The sequence below is a fragment of the Zeugodacus cucurbitae genome, chromosome 5 (assembly GCF_028554725.1).
Source record: "Zeugodacus cucurbitae isolate PBARC_wt_2022May chromosome 5, idZeuCucr1.2, whole genome shotgun sequence".
NCBI lineage: Eukaryota > Metazoa > Arthropoda > Insecta > Diptera > Tephritidae > Zeugodacus > Zeugodacus cucurbitae.
In genome coordinates, this window is record NC_071670.1 from 51,431,506 (window position 1) to 51,450,976 (window position 19,471).

The following is a 19,471-nucleotide window of genomic DNA, read 5'->3' on the forward strand; positions in this document are numbered from 1 at the left end:
TTCGTGCTTGTGGCCGCTGGCGGTTTGATGGTCACTTCAGTAGCCGCGCATGACATGGCGTATGAGTAACATAGAGTAAATAATTATAGCGAAATTGTGTGTTAAAATTTATTTTTATTCTACTTTGCTGTAGTTTTGTTGTTGTTGTTGCTTATTAATTTTGTCAAATTTTATATATAAAATTTTTAGTATTTTTTATATATTTTTTTTTAATCCGAAATATTAATATGCATGCTGCATGCTTCGGCCTAAACGCCATTGCCATTACAATGTGTTAATTTGCTGCACACGAACCGGGTAGAAATTTAAATTTATTGCACAAATTTGCATAAGTCGTTTTGCCATTTTGCCACAAAAAAGCGAAATATATGTACATGAAATATGCTGATATTTGTTGTGCTGTTTAGCAGGCAGTTTTCTGTGAAATTTCTTTGTATCTCATTCAACAACACAAGCTCGTCGCTCGGGAAGATGATATGCTGCGCATTTTGATTTGCACAAATATTTGTTGATTAATAAAAAAAATAAAAAAAAAACTTTTACACCCTCTACGTGCTGTGTACTTCACCTTTGGCTTTGCGGATATTGCGGAAATCGCAATAAATCATTGTTGCATCAACACTTCCCATTTATCAATTCCGACAATCTGTGACGCTTCACGAGAAATACAATACTTGATACAGTGCTCGTTGTAATTACTGAAGTAGCTGTTGCAAAAATGCTGATGGGTAGTACGCTTCCGTTTAGGCAAAATTTTTGAAATTGTGTAAATATAGCAAATTTTCTAATTCTTTCTGCTTTTATTGTGTTGTTTTTGTTTCATTTCTTATTGATTAATTACTTGTGGGAAATGTGTAATTTTCATAATTGCAAAATTTTGAGACAATTACTTTGCTGTGGTCGTTAAAATTACAACGGAGATTTTAATTATTTGCGGCAATTGAGACGACAATCACTGGCAGTCTAGTAATTAGTGAGTTGAAAAGTTAGTTAAAGTGTGGGTGTATGTGTAAATGAAGGAAGTGAGCTTCGGTGGAGCTGTAAATTTTGAGATATTTTCAATTACATTTTCTTCCATTAAGCTGATATAAAAACTAATTTGTTGTCTTAAAACTCTCTAAACTGGTTTTTTGATTTGATTTGTCAAAAAGCTGTAACTAGTTTTTGAAAAAAAATTGCGCATCTTCTCACAAAATTATTGATTGATGGGTCTGTCAAACTATACATTGAATTTTAATCAGAAAAAATAAAAAAATTCACATTTTTATAAATTTTTGCTTAAACATTTATAATTGAATTAAACAATTTTATGCGAATTTAAATTTCAAATCAACTATTTATCAAATGACAACAATTTAAACAAGCAGAAATACCCTCAAAAAAACACGTTTGTCTTTATTAAAATAATTTGTTTTTTTTTATTTTGTTTTTGCATTTTTGTTATAATATTTTTTATTTATTTTCTATTTTGTTGTATATTTTTCTTTTAATGTTTTTTTATTTTTTTCTTTTTTTTATTTATTTCTTTTGTTTTTTTTTTCTTTATTTTTTTTCCTCATACCATCATCATTTGAGACATATCACTTAAGCTTATATTTTTGACAACTTTATCTACCATTTTCTTATGTTTTTATTATGTCTGTAAGTGAGTCGTTAGAATTCTTGTTTCAAGATTATTCACTTCGAAAAAATATGTCGCTCATTAATCAATATTTAAAAGCAATCAATCAGCGATTTTTTGTGTCAAATTAACGCAGTCAAATAAAACTAATTATTTGCTTTAAATGTCCAAGCACAATAGGTAAAAAACGAGTATTGTCAGTTAAAAGCGCTTAAGTGGATTTTGAAAAAAAAAATATGTTTGTTATACACTGCAGGCATTAATTATTATGAAAAAGGTGCAGATTGATGAATTGCCTAAGGAGATTGAACAATTTGAATAATAAGATATTGGCTGTGGGTGTATTTGTAATTGATGAGGTGGTTTTGATGTTGTTGGAGTATACAAAAAATTACATTTCGAGTGTAATTTCTTGTGACATTTTTTAGAAGAAAATTTGGTTGATTTTAGACTTTTTTGTAGCCTGCAATTTTATTTTGTAGAAGTGTCAAAAGAAATGCATTCCAAAAAATTAATTTCATTTTCGAGTTTATTTGCTTCAGAAAATTTATTTTTTTCTAAAAATAACAAAAATTGTCAAATGAATATTTTAACAAAAATTTTCCTTTCCAGTGTATTTTCTTTTTATTTTCTTTTTCTTTTTATTTCATTTTATTTTCTTTTCTTTTTATTTTATTTTATTTTATTTTTTTATTTTATTTTTTTTTTTATTTTATTTTAATTTTATTTTAAAGAAAGCTTTTTGATAAATTTTTGCAACTTTTCTATCATGCGATTTTATATTATTTACTGTATTAAAATTATGTTTAAAATTATTTTGAAACCATTAAAAAATATACCTTTTATTCTAAAATATTAAAAATTGTATCCTCAATTTCTTTTCAGCCCTGATTGAAACCAATTAATTTCAATAAATTCGTTCAAATCAAATCATTAAAAGTGCTTTCAAAGTGTGTTGTGTTAAAATTATAAACCTGACCCTGATCTCTAAATAAACAATAAGTGGTGAGTTCATTATTTGTCAAAACTATTATTATTAATCATAAACAATTATTTAATAATCTTTTTTTTTGTATTATGGCAATTATCCTTTACTATTTATTTAGCACCAACTATTCTATATTTGCTTCTACATTATACATATATATATGTTCATATGAATGTATGTATGTAGATAAAATAATAGTTCAACAACATTGAGATGCATTCAGCCATAAACATGAAATTTGTCAACTCATTTACAACAACAAAACAAAAACAAAAAAATACTCGTCATTAAGCTTGATTAAATATGGAAAATGTGTCAACTTGAGCCTACAGCAAATAGTAATTACTGTAATTACTTGCTTTGTATCAGAAAGCTGAGATAAAAAAGTTGCGAAATTCAAAAAAAAATTATTACAAAATTCATATGAATTGCTGTTGCTTTATTTTTGATATCCGCTTTCAAAAATCTCATGAGGAAGGATTTACAACGACTTATTAGAAAATAGTGAAAAATATGCTTAAACAATAACAATTATAAAACATATGCATATTTTATTTTATTAAAAATAATTATATACAGTTTTTTTCACTCAAAAAATATCTCAAATACGTCATAACAACACCCTCCCACCTCCACTCATAAAAATCAGCACAGTTGTCACCGTAACTTTCACTACAACTTTTTTTTTTCCTCAACAAACAACAGCCAATCACATTTGTTTACTCTTTTGCAGCTTCACGCTGCACCTTGTTGTTTACCATCGTCATGCATACGTTCACCGTTACACTTGCTCCACATAATGCAGGTGACTCATACGCCTGGGTATCCTACATTCAGCATTACTTTGTATACTTGCATGTGTTTGTGTAGTGTACGCTGATTTGTTTATTTGTTATTTTGTTATTGTGTGCGTGGAAAATTTTCAAAACATTTACGCAATAAACTTGACATTAAACGCAAACAAAAATGTGTATCAAAATCGCAAAGTATTTATTACATATATACATAAGTGCAAATATCAGAGTAAAGAGACAGACAGCTCAGCGAGTTTAAAGTCTGAGTGTGTATATATGAAATTATATATGATGTGTATGTGGTTGCAAGTGCAGCTGACCGCCGATAAGCGCTAAATACAGCGAATTCGGCCAAATGAATTACGGCATGGCATTATAAATAATAAAATTAACATTATAATTACTATGCATGTATGTATGTATGTGTGTATGGGCATCAACAAAGGAGTGTTTGAGTTTGAGTATCAAATTTATTGAAATATGAATTTAATTCAGCACGTCATCGCATATGAAATATTTTCTATATTTAAGCGCGTATTTGAAATGTGTGAAATCATGCAGAGATCATTAACTTGTGGTACTTTTATCAGCAGTTTTGTTTTTTCCCACAAAATTTTTGTTTACTTTATTTGTCAGCCGTTGGAAAATACACTTTGTATGACATATACATATACATTTATATACACAAATATATGAGTGTATGCAATTCAAAATATTTTTGACCTTCACCTAAACTGGGATTGTAAACATAACTACTCGATACTTAATGTATCAATGATGACTCTTAACTTTACGTTTTGAACAATGATTTAGTGGTTATTGTGGATTTTGCTAGTCTTCTATGAAAAGGGTTGTTCACATGCAGTTAAATAATATATATATATTTTTTTAATTTAATATTCGTTCAAAATATATGCAATGTCTACAGTAAAATTTTAATAAATAGAAGCAGTGAAATTAGTAAACCGGTATTAATAAATAATTTATACAAAAGTTCATTGTAATAGTTTCATTAATATAGCATACATTTTACATTTGCCTTTGACATATTTTTTAAATGAAATGACTTTTTTTTAATTTTTTATTAATTAAAAAAACTAAATTTAAAAAAATATTTTTTTTTTTCATTTTCTTTAAATATTTTTTTTTTTAATTTTTTCAACTATTATTTTTTGTTTTTTTTTCATTATTTTAATTTCACTTTTTCTTAATTAAAATATTTTTCTTTTGAATTTTTTAATTATTTATTTATTTTCCCTCTCATTAATCATTGATTTTATTTATTTTTTTTATTTTTTTTTAATAATTTTTTATATTTTCTTCATATCTCTATGCAATTTTTTAATATTTTTTATTTATTTAATTTTTTTAATATTTTATTCATATCTATTTTTATAAATATTTTTTTTTTAATTTTAAATATTTTTTTATTTTTTTTGTTTTAATAATTTTTTTATATTTTCTTCATATCTCTATGCAATTTATAAATATTTTTTTTTATTTTTTTTTTTTTAATTTTAAATATTTAATTTAATTTTATTTTTTAATAATTTTTCACATTTTCTTCATATCTCTCTGCAATATTTTCCAAAATTTTGGCCATCATAAATTCATATACCAAATAAAAAATCAAAACAAATGTTAACACCTAACCGACATTGATAGCTGAATCACTATGCAATGAAATTATTAAAATGATTTTAACTTTAGCAATGCATTCATTATTCATTTTTAGGCAATCGGACAAGGTGAACAACCACAAATTGGCGAATTTTGATTGAAATTGCAAAATTTTGATTGAATTCCGCTTGCTTTTGCGTTAACGCTGTTGTGTTCATTGACTTATGAAAATGGGGGATTTTTTATTTGTATCGAAAGCTAGTAGATAGCGTTTCAGATAATTAAAAAATTGCATATATGAAATTAGTTTTAGTTCAGCAACTTTAGGGTCAAGGTGGCGCAATTGACAAGAAAAGTAAAAATTTGAAGAAAATGTTTAAAATAGAATACTTATTTTCTCTAAGCAAATACTCCGCTCTAAAGTCTATGCATATATAGATATAACCAACAACCGCTAGCTGAACACAACGCACGTGCCAGCCGACTGTGTTTCTAACTGTTGCGCACCGCATCACATACATATGTTAGCAATAAGCACTCATTTGTAGACTACAACTTTTGTATATATTGTAGGTAAAGTGATAAATAAGCATTTGAATGCATTAAACGGTAGCAAATAGCGTAATACAAGCGAGCAGTAGCTAGGTTGTTGCCTTCCCTTATTATTAACGAAATACCTTTGGCCCGTTGCCAGTTGATTACTGTAGGGAATTTTCGTGCTTCTTGGCAACAGACATTGTTATTGGCCAGACGAGCAGACATACATACATACATATTTGCGTCTACGTTTTTGACTAGCATTGACGTAAGGCTGTAAAAATATTTTTTTGTTTTTTTTGAGAGAGAGCATCATTAAAAATATAATATTTAAATAATAAAAAAATATATAAGAAACTGCACTGCATACAGCTTCCTGAAATTTATGAGCGCAAAGTATTGCAAGTAATTAAAAAATCTGCTGACAACAGACAACTTTTGTTGTAAAGTAGACATTTCTTTGTGAAGTGATGCAGAATTTGTTTCTTTTTTATAATTTCTATATAGAATTCAACTCTCATTCAACCATAACCTCAATATATTGACTATCTATCTGTCAATTGTGCAAAGTTTCATTAGTTAAGCGCATGTCAGTGTTATACTAACTGCCGTCATTTATTCATTGTTTTTACAAATTAACTTACCATAAAAAATTATTTTATTGTTTCTTTTATAATACAATTTTATAATAATTGTGAAGATGACGTACATATAGACGTCATAGTTAGTAAGATAACATGTGTTACATATCTTATATAAAATGGAGTTCTTTGAATCTAGTAAAGAACCTTTATAATATTTGTATTTTCCTGGTTAACTATATCCTTTATATATTTTTTTTATAAAAAATTTAATTTAATTTTTCAATTTTTTAATAAAAAAATGATTTAAAAATATATCTATTCATAAAAAAATATTCACATTTTCAGATATTGCAAAAAAATTAAGTAATCAAAAATTTTTTACCAAAAATATGTTTTTAGCTAAATATGAAATTGTGTGTAAAATTCGCTAAAGTCATGAACATTTAAAAATGTTTGATGACATTCTTTAAATGTAAATGCTTGAATATTGAAACGCGTAGCTCAAATACCTTTGTATGCTATTTAATTTTGTAAAATATTTTTTTATTAACTTTTTGTTAATTTTATTTCCAATGAAAATACGCTTATTTGATTCATTTTTATACCCTGGACAGGGTATATTAAGTTTGTTACGAAGTTTGTAACACCCAGAAGGAAGCATCGGAGGCCCTATAAAGTATATATATATATAAATGATCAGTATGTTGAACTGAGTCGATTTAGCCTTGTCCGTCTGTCTGTCCGTCTGTATATATACAAACTAGTCCTTCAGTTTTTAAGATGTCGTTTTGAAATTTTGCAGATATTATTTTCTCTTCAAGAAGCTGCTCATTTGTCGGAACTATATATATCGGGCCACTATATCATATAGCTGCCATACAAACTGAACGATCGGAATCAAGGGCTTGTATGGAAAACTCCCGCATTTTACTACATATCTTCACGACATTTGGTGTGAGTTATTGCTCATAGAAATAATTTAATCTCCGAAAAAATTGTTCAGATCGGTTCACTATAGCTTATAGCTGCCATACAAACTGAACGATCGGAATCAATGACTTGTATGGAAAACTATTCTTTTTTCACTTACTTTTTCTTACGTCTTTAGATTTGCTTAAACACATAGCCACTAAAAGAAATGCGCCTGTGAAGGGTATATTAGCTTCGGTACAGCCGAAGTTAACGTTTTTTCTTGTTTTACTTTCGTAATTCACCTTTAAATGAACATATTATTAATTACCTTAATTAATTCATTTATTCTCCAGTATAAATAACGTATTTATTTTTTTGTTGTTTTTGTAGTGTATTTAAAATTCTTAAAAAAAAACTTATTTTATTATTATTTATTTTTTAATTATTTTATTTTTTAATTTTTTTTAATTAACAATTTTTTTTTTGTTAAATTATATTAAAAATTATATTATTATTTAATTTATTTTTTCCCAATATAAATAAAGTAATTTCAAATGTTTTTGTTGTTATTGTAGTCTATTAAATATTTTTTAACAAAAATTTAATTTTTAAAAATTTTTTAGATTCTAGAAAATTATATAAATAAATAATTATAATGTAAAATATATTATTTTTTTTATTATTTTTAAGTAATAATTTGCAATAATTTATTTAATTTTATTTTTCAATTTTCATAATTTTGAAATTTTTTTTCTAATATTTAATTTTTTTATTCAAAATTATGAGTTTTTTTTATAATATTCGTTGATTTTTTCTTATTTTCTTTAAGTAATAAATTTTATATATATTATTTTCTAACTCAGTTCATTATCCTATATTAATACAATTTATTTCTGTTAATTGCACTCAAACCACAACAGCACGTCTGTAAAATTTAACAAATTTTTAATGAGATTGTGACGAGTCGAAAATTTTCCGTTCAACCGAAAAAAAAAAAATTCAAAATAGCAACAGAGTAGATACAACAAGTATAACTCGCAAATATAATAGCAATAGCTTAGCTTTCAGCCCTTTGCAATTGCAACTATAACGGCACTAAGGTGCGCACAGCAGCTGCAACAAAGCAGCAGCTTTCATTTGATGCATAAAAGAACACGCTTTGTCTACAAAGAACTATTTTTTGTACCCCAACTAAATAAATGGGTTGCGCACGCTCTTCCTGTAGAAAAATCAACTGATTTTCAGGTATTTCATTGATACATATGCTTTGAAGTATATTACATTAAATGAAAAAGACACCCAAACGCATCAATTATTTTTCTAAGAATTTTTTGTTTACATTTTCATGCTTTCTTCGTTAAACAGACTGATTTCAATATTGTTATTGCAACTGCAGTTGAGCGTTCAGCGCACATGAGTAAGCAAAAAAGCGTTCGTGTCGCCAACAACTATTGCCAATTTCTCGCATTTCGCAGCGGTGACAAACGAAATAGCGGCAATAAAGCCGTTAAAAAAGAAGAAATTATTAATAGAAAATAGCGTGTCATTTAAGAAATGGCAAAAGCGTAAACAGAACGCATACGAGACGAGCAATAGCGTAGAAATAAATAAATATTTATTGCAGCTCAGCTGCCATATACGACTTTATATAGTGAGAGGAAAAATTAGCGAAAACAAAACGTCAAATAAAGCGAGCGACACAAGCAAGTGCATAAATAAATAAATGCACAAATAATCGAATAGGAAAGAATACGTATACAACAACAAGTGCAAATAATCAATACAATCTGCACAAGAAATGTGTTACATTGATGAAATCGGAAGTAAACACCAGTAGGCCAACATGTTGCGCTTTACTTGTACATATGTAGTGTGTATATATGTGTGTATGTATGTATAAAAATTGTCAAACGAAAACGTTAAACACAGGAGCAACATACAAAAACTGATAGCATTGTAGGGGAAGCGATCGCGATTGCGCGCAAGTGCTAAAGCACACACATGCCCAGTAGGAAAAATTAAGAGGAAAATATATATTTATTGGGAAATAATATTTTTTTTTTAATTTTTTTAGTTTAAGCTTGTTATTTATTACAAAAAAAATATATTTAAAATTGTTATATAATTAATAAAAAAAATTAAAACAATTAAAAAATATTTTTTGATCATTTTTTTAGTATGTTAAAAATTATTATTAAATTGTCATAACTTTTTTTTTGTAAAAATTGTTAAAATATTAAAAAAACATTATTTTTAATTTTAGCTTGTTATTTGTTAAAACTATTTTTATAATAATTTTTTTGAATCATATATTAAATGTTGCTTTTTGCTTTCTTTTTAATTTTTTTTGTGAAAATTTTTTAACATTATTTTCTATTTATTTTATTTTATTTTAATTTTTTTATTTTTTTATTTTTTTATTTTATTTTATTTTAATAAACATTCATTGTGCTTTTAATTTTTTTAATTAATCAATTTTTTTTAATATTTTTTATTTAATAAAAAATTCCTACTGGGTATTATTTATATACTTTTAAAATTCTGTGCAAAAATATTTAGAAAAAAAAAACAAACATACATACATATATAAATATATATATTGCCATATATATATTAACAGTCATGGTCTGTGTGTGGTTTTTGTAGGAAACACAGACAGCCGGGCAGACATACAGATAAACGAGCAGACAAGGTTGGCAGAGCGCCAGCAAAAACAGCAAAAGCATTCATTTCACATATATACACTTTCATATAGTATATACTGCATTTATATATTTATATACTTGCAAAGTTGGCAGACTGACTGATTTGATTTGGGGAAATAAATTGCATTATTTTGCCGATTATTTATTTATACAACTTTTTGCTTGCATCTATTTTCATCTGTTGATGTTGTGCTCTGTGCGTTATTGCTATTTTGTTTTGACTGCATTCTTTCATCAAAAATTGTTATTTTTAAATTTTTTGATTCTATGGTTGTGTGTGTTTCAACATTCTTTCATTACAATGAGTGTGTCTCAAATTGATTTTCTTTAGCTGCCATTTCTTTAGGCAAATGCCAATGCCAAGGCGAGCAAAGTCAGTTTGTAAAGTAGGAGGTTGAGGCGATAAATTGTTGAGTACTAATTAAAAAAAAATTTGCTAAAATAAGCTAAGTGTGTACATATGTATATACAAAAGTATAGTAAATTTAGAAGCTGTTGTTAATTGCTTTTAGATTCGATTTAATGGCAGTAAATTTAGTAATGAGTATATTGATGAACTGTAGAAGTAGTGAATAACAAATTGAAGATAAATTGAATGCTTTTCAACGATGTACATACATATATATACAAGTAATTCTAGCTGTTCTAGTGCTTCGATTGTTTCTACTTTTCTTCATTTTACTAGGGCTTCTTTTCTCCAATGTGCCTTAATAAATACTATTGCATATTCTGATATTAGAGAAATTAAGAAAGACTCTCCATACTGCTACCAAACATATCAAGTATCAGGTTCTTGATTAATATCAAAAAATTTATTTCAATACTAGCCCCTATTTTTGAAAATGAGTGATATTGGTTCTGGAATTACATCAACCCTCATATACTATATATGATGATTTTCTATTGGACTAATGCCGAATATATAGGTCAAATTGAGTGTTATCTTAATCTTATAGTATATTTACATATGTAACTGTAAATTAGAAGTAAAACAAAATGTTAATTATTAATATCTCCTAACTAAATTTCATCAAAATACTTTCAGCCGTTTAGGCATGATAGAGCAAAACTCCCAGCAAAAGCCATAAAAACCACAATTCAGTTTTCTGCATACTTCCTACACTCTAAGTACGATGACGTGATCATTTTGATCTTATATCCGTTTTTAGGTAACCATCGATTACCTTACTAAATTTCATCAAAATCCGTTCAGCCGTTTAGACGTGAAAGAGCAAAAGTCCCAACAAAAACGACTAAAAATCACTAACTCAATTTAGTTATCTGCCTACTGCCTACCCACTAAGAACGATTGCGTGATTATTTATAGCCTATGACCATTTCTAGATTGTCATCTATCACCATATCAAATTTCATCAAAATCCGTTCAGCCGTTTTGGCGTGAAATAGTAACAGACAGACAGAGTTACTTTCGCAAGTATGTGATTATATTTAAATAATTTTCCTTATCAATTTTTCATACAACTCACAATCACAAATACGAAGAGAAACCTAACAAAGAGTTCTAAACACCATTATTACAAATTAAAAATAATTTGAGACATTGAAAACAGCAAGCATTTCATTAAAAATATCATGATTTTGAAAAAAAATAAAAATAATAAACAATCGTATATATAATAGGCTTGTTGTTTCAATTGGCAAAGCCATCCTCGCTCAAATGTGGCGCCATTATACAATGAAATCATAGTAAACATATCAAGCTAAACAAACTGTGCAAATAATGCAAACATACCTACATACATACATGCCATGTAATGTAATCATAATAATTACGTATACGTATAGTAGACCAGCAAGCAGGTGGTTCCTGCTATTATGTTTAAGTAATACAATAGTCCAATAGGCGCACATGCATTGAAGCGTGTGTTTAGAATAGACGCATGCTTGTTTAGAAATTAGCAAATTAAGCGTAAAAAATTGCAAAACCTCATTATATTTTTATATAAATACTTATTACCTATTTATTTACATATGATAGACGAATAGTTAGACGTTGTAAATATGTAACAACTGCGGGTGTTTCTTTTGCCACACCGGTCAGCAGCGTTCGTTGAGCGCAGTAATTTTTGCTTTTTTGCACACGTTTGCGATACAACTACATATAGCAAAAATGATTGAACATAATTGAGTGGCAAGCCAAAAAATATTGGTTTTTCTGCGAAATCATACTTAAAATCACATAAATGCGTAATTGTACATGCAAACTGATAACTATTTGTTGCCGCAAGCGTTATTATTCCGTAGTTACTGCTTCTTTCGCTATTCAAATATCTCTTTGATTTTTGTTGTTTTTGGGGTTTTTATGGTTCATAGCCGGGGGCAAAATTTGCGTGCTACATCAAGTGTTTTTATTTGTTTGCTATCAAATTTTGTGTGCGCCTTTGCTGTTTCATTATACCATAATTTGTTTTTATGCATGGCATCTACTGCTTTTGCTTACATCTATGGTAGGTACTCTAACTAATGGTGCTCTGAATATGTATGTATGTATGTATTTCTATTTTTGAGTGTTTAAAAAAAGTTTTATCAGCAAAACAGTTTTTTTGTACACAACTGTTTGTATGTCACTCTAAGTATGATGCTTCAACGTTAATTTGTTGTGCTCTATGTATGTATATGTACTTGTGTATCTCAAGGGATCTGATATCCGGGTGTGATATGTTATACTGTTCTGATATTTTAGTCGCTTGTATGCAAAAATATTGGATGCGAGAACTGAATTCGCTGTTTTAGAGCAAGGCATGACTTCTTAAAACATTTAATAAGACCGATGAATATTTTAGAACTTGTTTAACAATCATAGTTTGAGGTTATTGCAGGAATAATCAGATGATGAACTAGTTAGAAAGAAATATATTGATATTTTAACTGATTATTTCATAAATTCATTTAAAGACATACTTTGAAAATTACTATAATGATATTTAATTTATAAATATTTCAAAAATTATAAATTGCATGAAGTATGGTTGGTATGGATGGTTCTACTGGAATTTTAAGAAGAAGAACTGTTAAATAGAAAAATATACTATATTTTTACTGATTATTTAGAAAATGAGTGTGGTGTAGCATGTTCATTAAAGTACAAGCCATGAAAAAGACTAGAATGATGATTCAAGAATAAATATTTCAAAAATTTTAAATTGCAAAAAGTATATCTAGATATTTTTGCAGGAAATTTAAGAGGAAGTCATTTTAAGAATAAATATTATATATGTTATATTTATACCCTGAACAGACAGGGTATATTAAGTTTGTCACGATGTTTGTAACACCCAGAAGGAAGCGTCGGAGACCCTATAAAGTATATATATATAAATGATCAGTATGTTGAGCTGAGTCGATTTAGCCATGTCCGTCTGTCTGTCCGTCTATATATATACGAACTAGTCCTTCAGTTTTTAAGATATCGTTTTGAAATTTTGCTATGTTATTTTCTCTTCAAGAAGCTGCTCATTTGTCGGAACTGCCGATATCGGACCACTATATCATATAGCTGCCATACAAACTGAACGATCGGAATCAAGGGCGTGTATGGAAAACTTCCGCATTTTACTACATTTGGTGTGAGTTATTGTTCATAGAAATAATTTAATCTCCGAAATTGTTCAGATCGGTTCACTACAGCATATAGCTGCCATACAAACCAAACGATCAGAATCAAGGGCTTGTATGGACAATTTTCGCATTTGACGTGGTATCTTCACGAAATTTGACATGGATTACTGCTTAAGGTAATAATTTAATCTCCGAAGAAATTGTTCAGATCGGTTAACTATATAGCCTTAATGTTTCTACCCGGCTAAAAAGATTTAGTAAAATGTTTTCTTTTTTTTTACTTACTTTTTCTTACGTCTTTAGATTTGCTTAAACACATACATAGTTAATAAAAGAAATGCACCTGTGAAGGGTATATTAGCTTCGGTACAGCCGAAGTTAACGTTTTTTCTTGTTTTTAATTTAATTATTCGGAAAATATGTTTAATGGCGATTTTTTGTATAAATATAAGATGTGAAACAAGCTAGAAATGTCATTCAGGAATTACTATTTCAAAAATTATAGATCAACTATCAACTCTTAGTATCTCAACTAAATTACGTGTAGTATATATCAAACCATCATTTTATAAATAAGTACTTGGCTATTAGGGATTCCAGAAAAAATGTCAAAGTGCTTCAATTATTTTAAAATCAAATCAAATACTCTCTATGTATATAATTGATTTCATAACCACTCATATACTTTATATAACTATGCATAAAAATAACTGTAGTCTATTTAGAGCACTAAAACTTTACTTTCCACTAAAGAGTAGTGTCTAAAGTATGCAAATATTACAAACACTTCAAACTACTCGTGTTCAATAACACTTCATAACAGGCATGGCATAAAGGTATGTACCTGCACTCAGAACATCATTAAACGAAATTACATTGTTGATGAGTACATATTTCTAATTACATAAAATTATAATCATTAAAATTTCACCATATTGCGTGGTACTTTCTTTCACAATAAACTGTAAACCAAGATACAATAGTTTATGAGCCGACTGTATCTTGTGACTTTCTAAGAAAAAGGTAGAGGTAGCAATAATTAAGTTAGAATATTTTAATTTCAATATTTAGTATTGTAAATAACCGTCAGCTGGGGGAATAAAATAATTAGTTACCAATAAATTTAGTTTCCAGAAAACTCAACAATATAAAGTCTATCCACGCAATTTATAGTTAAAAGTGTTGTATAACATAAACTAACATATGTATAATGCGTTAACAATAATAATTATTTGTGATTAAGAAAATATTTTTAATGATTAAATAATAATAAAAATACTATTAAATTAAAGGTTTTTTCCATACTTAGATGACTACCTGGATGATTTCCTGGAACAACTTAACTCCTACGTAATTTAAGCCTGAAAAATTACTAAGCATTAATGAAACGAAAAAATACAATTTTTAACCCACTATTAAATACGTTTCGGACACGCGTCTGCTATCTTCATCATCTTCAGCTTATCAAACTGGAGATGTCTCGCGTATTAGCCGTTAAGCTAGCGACCCACAGTGTGTCATAAAAAATTAATGCATGAGCATACACGTGCGCTTTGTTTTACATATATTATACCACCAACATATCTATATTGCTCGTGTAGCGTTTGCGCTACAGACACTGAAAGCGAAATCTTATGCAAATATTTGCTTGAAAATATCTGTTTTTGTGCTAAATTTAATATCTACAACTAAGACAGAGCGCGTTCAAGTACGAGTCAAAAAACGAAGACAGATAAATAGACAAGGCGCGTTAAGTGAAATACTCGCATATACACACAACAAGTACTATATGAGCAGTATATGACGCTTGCGTACAAATGAGTTGTTACTTAAGTATTAGAGGAGTAAAAATATGCGAAAAAAGGGAATGACAGGCGGCAGTAAGTGACAGTGACTGGTGCAAAAATATCAGCATGCAAAGTTTGCCATGAAAGAGCGAAGAAACATTCAAGATAACAAGAAACAAGTAATAAGTAATTACGGTGCAGAAACAAGCAAAACAAAACAGGCCACAAAATGTGTGCAAAATGATTAAACTACACTACGCCGACTGAGATAGACACGTGAAATGCAAAAATTTTGTTAAATAAATTTTGAATGACTTCTATGTAACATATATGCATGTGTATGTATATATATACATTTTACCTACTTATTTACTGCAGCGCGCGCTGCAAGCTAATTATTTCTAATAATATTACTTTAAAAGTATATTTGTGTCTAATATTTCATTAGCGTTTATAGCTTAATAATTTGAAACTAAATATGAATGGAAGAAAATTTGTTTGTTTTAAATGTTTATAGCTGAAAGTATGTAAACAGTTTGTAGTTTATTTAGAAGTCTGTTTATAAGTTCGCATATGAGTTCATGCTGTTTTTTTATTTAGTAAGTTAGTGCTTTCGCTGAGAGACCTTGATGATTAAAAACAGTTGAAAGTGAGTGAATATTGTTAATGAAAATATTAAACAAATTTACATTTTAGGATGCGGTTAGAGTTTTGTAAGCATTAATAAATTTAAATATTTTTAATATTTTTTTTTAATAATTTTCTTAAATAGAGAAGGTATCTAGAACATCAATTTTGGTAATATTTTCAATTTTTAGCATATAAATATCATATTCAATCCCTAGCAAAGCTTTCAAATTTTTTTTGGAACTCGGAAAATCGAGATACATCGTCAATCATTCTAAGCATTGGTAGTTTAAATATAAAATTTTATCCAAATCACACAAAATTCTTTTATGACTAATTTTCCACCAATCACATCAGAGAAATCTCCTCATTTTTTCTGAATTATTAATTTTCTAGATAGTGTCAAGCAAATGTTTTTGTTTGAGAGAAAATCTCCGTTTTCAAATTATATCTAATTAAAAACTCCAGTGTGAACGGAAAACTTTTAATGTTGATTGAATTTATTGCCTATAATGTTTAAAACATATCGTTCAATTTAATATAAATCTTTGAAAAAAAAAAAAAAATTTAATAATTTTTGCAACCAAACTGCATTATCAACAAATTTCCTTAGGCTATGTTCACACTATGGCACATAATACGTAATTTCATATAAATGAAGTTAAAGTGCATACTTTTCACATAAAATTTAATAGAAATTTTCCAAATAAATTCTTTTTATGAGATCTTAAGGAGTTTGGAAAGTAAAAATGTAGTTATCGATAAATGGAGCACTGGATATTATGAATATGCCTCCATATAAATATTGATCCTAATATATCCAAAAACACCTGATACAAAACGCTTTATGCTTTATGATTTATTAAAATCAATAAAAATTCAACAAAAAACTAAAAAAAAAATTAAAAAAAAAAAAATATTGAATTTCAATAATGTTTTTGAAAATCTCTATAGAATTTTTAGTTTTCAAAAACGTTTTTGAAAATCACTAAAGATATTTCGAATTTCAAAAACGATTTTGAAAATCTCTATAGAATTTTTGAATTTCAAAAACGTTTTTGAAAATCAATTAAACTAAATTACGCAATTTATACTTAATTAATCTGCTCTCTTAATAAATGAGGCAATTTATTATACATTTTACGTTAGCCAAAATACAAAACTGTGCCTTGAGTATAAAAAAAAAGATTTTTAGAAACCTCTCTTAATAAAGAAAGCGTACATTTCTTGAGCTCCAGTATTTAATTGCGTCTACTAATACTACTTTCTACTTCTTTTCTGCAATACACAGTATTTTTTTTGAGTCAAACTTACCGTTAAAGGCACATGAAATGCGCAACAGCTTTGCTGTAGAAGCGTGCAAAGTCGCCAATGACGCGTTAATTAAGCGTTTCTTACGCTGGTTTTTCGCTCTTATTCCGATATTTTGCTTTTTTTTTGTTTTAATTACGCTACGTATTTGTTGTTATTTACTCCGGGTAACGTTAAGTGTTTTTTGTATTTAAGTTCTGAAAGTGTGATTACAAAATTAATAAAATGCAGTAAATAATTTTTTTGTTTATGCAACGCGTTTTCATGTGTGTTTTTTTTTTAAATTGCGAGGCTTACAGTTCACTCAAAAAACAAACTTTAAAAGTCGCTATATAAATAATGGAACTTTAATTTTTTTAATATTTTTTTTAACAGTATATTTTTATTATCTAATATTTTTTGTTCTAGTATATTAACACAGTAACGCGCGTGTCTATGTTTTTACAGTTATTAAATTTTTTGGAATTTTTTCCGCGTATGTTTCTTATTTTTTTGTACGCGAACTTGCTTGAGTTGACGCTTTATCAGAAAATACGAAATTGAAGGGGGCGAATAATTTACATTTCCCTTATACGTTTTACACGCCAAAATCGCAGGAAACAAGTTTGTTGTGGAAATTTGTACGCGTTTTTCCTGCTGTGCGCTGATTTTTTTGCTACAACCGAAATTCGACGCACGGAATGTCTTATGGGCACCAGGCTTCGTCGTTTTCGTCGTCGTCGTCGCCGTTACTACAGCTTAAACCGAACTAAACAAGCGACAAAATTTGTTAATTTCTTTTATTTATTAATAATTGGCGTTTAACAACAGCAGCAGCGCCGGATTTTTAATTTAAAATATTTTTAAATTATTTTTTTCTTTAAAGAAAAAGTTAGCACAGATTGCGCTTTAACTTTCAAAACACTTTCAAAAAATTTATTTTTATGTTTCAAAAAAATATTTAATTACTTTATCAATTTAATTTTTTTTTTTTTCTTTATTGCTCAATAGTAACTCAGTAGTATTTAGTAGTATTGTTGTATAATAACTGTTGTACTGCACAACCGCAAAGACGCTTAGGAGCTAAACACGACCAACTCGAAAACACACCAAAACGGTATTGAAACCTCAGATACGTTTTAACTTCGCAGATAGTTTTGCGGTAATAAAGCTAAGTGCTGCCACTAAGGTGGCTGCTGCTGCGCCGGCTGCTGCTGGGCGCTCGTGACGGCGACGACGACGACGCTGGGCAAACGTCGTGTGCGGAGATCACTCACTGCAACTGCGTCGGCGTTATAGCTTTCGCAGCGACCAGTAGTTGCCGATGATGAGGTTCCGAACGCCTTAAGCCCGATGTCTACTAGCTCTAAGCCGTTAGCATACAACGTCAACGTCGACGACGGCGACGGCGACGAAAACGCGACACCAGGTGGATTGCCGAAGCTTGTTGGGAGATAGACGGATATTGCGACGGCGTGACAACAACAACACTAATGTACCAAGTTGTTTTAGTCGTGTCTACGACGAGCAGTTCACTTCATTGCCACTTAGTTAGTTACTTCACTTGTTGAAGAAATAAAAAATACAAAGAAAAATAGACGAGACACTTTAAGCAACAACGTCACAATTCACTACTCCCGCTCACTTGTTTGCTTAAATTTTGACGCGATCTCACCCAAAAACGACACGAAAAACACAACACAGCAACACAACAACAACAACAAAGCGATCTCGTTGTCGTCGTCGTCTCGTTGTTTGCAGTTCGACTTAGTTGGGTTGATTGGGTTCGGTTCGGTTGGGTTGGGTTAGGGTGGTGTTAACGGGCACGAAGCTGATAATTTACACTTAACCGTTTAACCGTATTTATTGTACGTGATGATGATGATGTTGATGCGAAAACGCCTAATTTAAACTCGCGAGCATAATTTTTTCTTATTTTCTAAATTTCAATAAGTTCTAGTAACGCGTGCTGTTGTTTTTGTTGCGGCGAAAATTAATTATTTTTCGCTTTTCTTACTCGTACGTACGGTTATTTCAGGTGCCGTTTGGTGTTTTAGCTACTACAAATTGACTGCGACTGAGAACGCTCAGTTATGGAATGATGTTGGCTCAAAACCGGACACAACGTTATATTTAACTACTCTGCTCCGATCGAGCCAAAACACGAACGGTATGTTCATCATACACTCACTTCGGCTGCTAACTTCTCGTTCGAGAAAAATACACAAAAAAAAAACGACACTCGTCCGCTTACACGACGACTCCGCAACACGAGACAGCACAGCTACATACGTCAATAACACCAGCAGCAATAGTACCAGCGACGACCGACAGTCGCTGTGTTGTTGGTTTACAATGGCGGTTGGTAGCACGCCGTACGCTAAGCTGGATCCTGTTCGCCAAATACTTATTAACCAACAATGCTGC

General features: G+C 29.0%; 1 protein-coding gene across 2 annotated transcripts in view; it reads right to left on the reverse strand.

Annotated features, from left to right (window-relative positions):
* LOC105210641 (UNC93-like protein) overlaps positions 1 to 19,192 on the reverse strand; it is an 84,083-nt gene extending 64,891 nt beyond the window's left edge. Inside the window, exons 1-2 of one of the 2 annotated variants that reach the window (XM_054231375.1) lie at positions 19,072 to 19,192; positions 17,069 to 17,262 (exon numbers count right to left, since the gene is read on the reverse strand). The gene's annotated coding sequence lies outside the window, so the exon portion shown is untranslated. Of the gene's footprint in view, positions 1 to 17,068; positions 18,002 to 19,071 lie in introns of those variants that run through there. The other variant, XM_054231374.1, reaches the window with a different exon arrangement.
* Between the last annotated feature and the right edge of the window lie 279 nt (positions 19,193 to 19,471).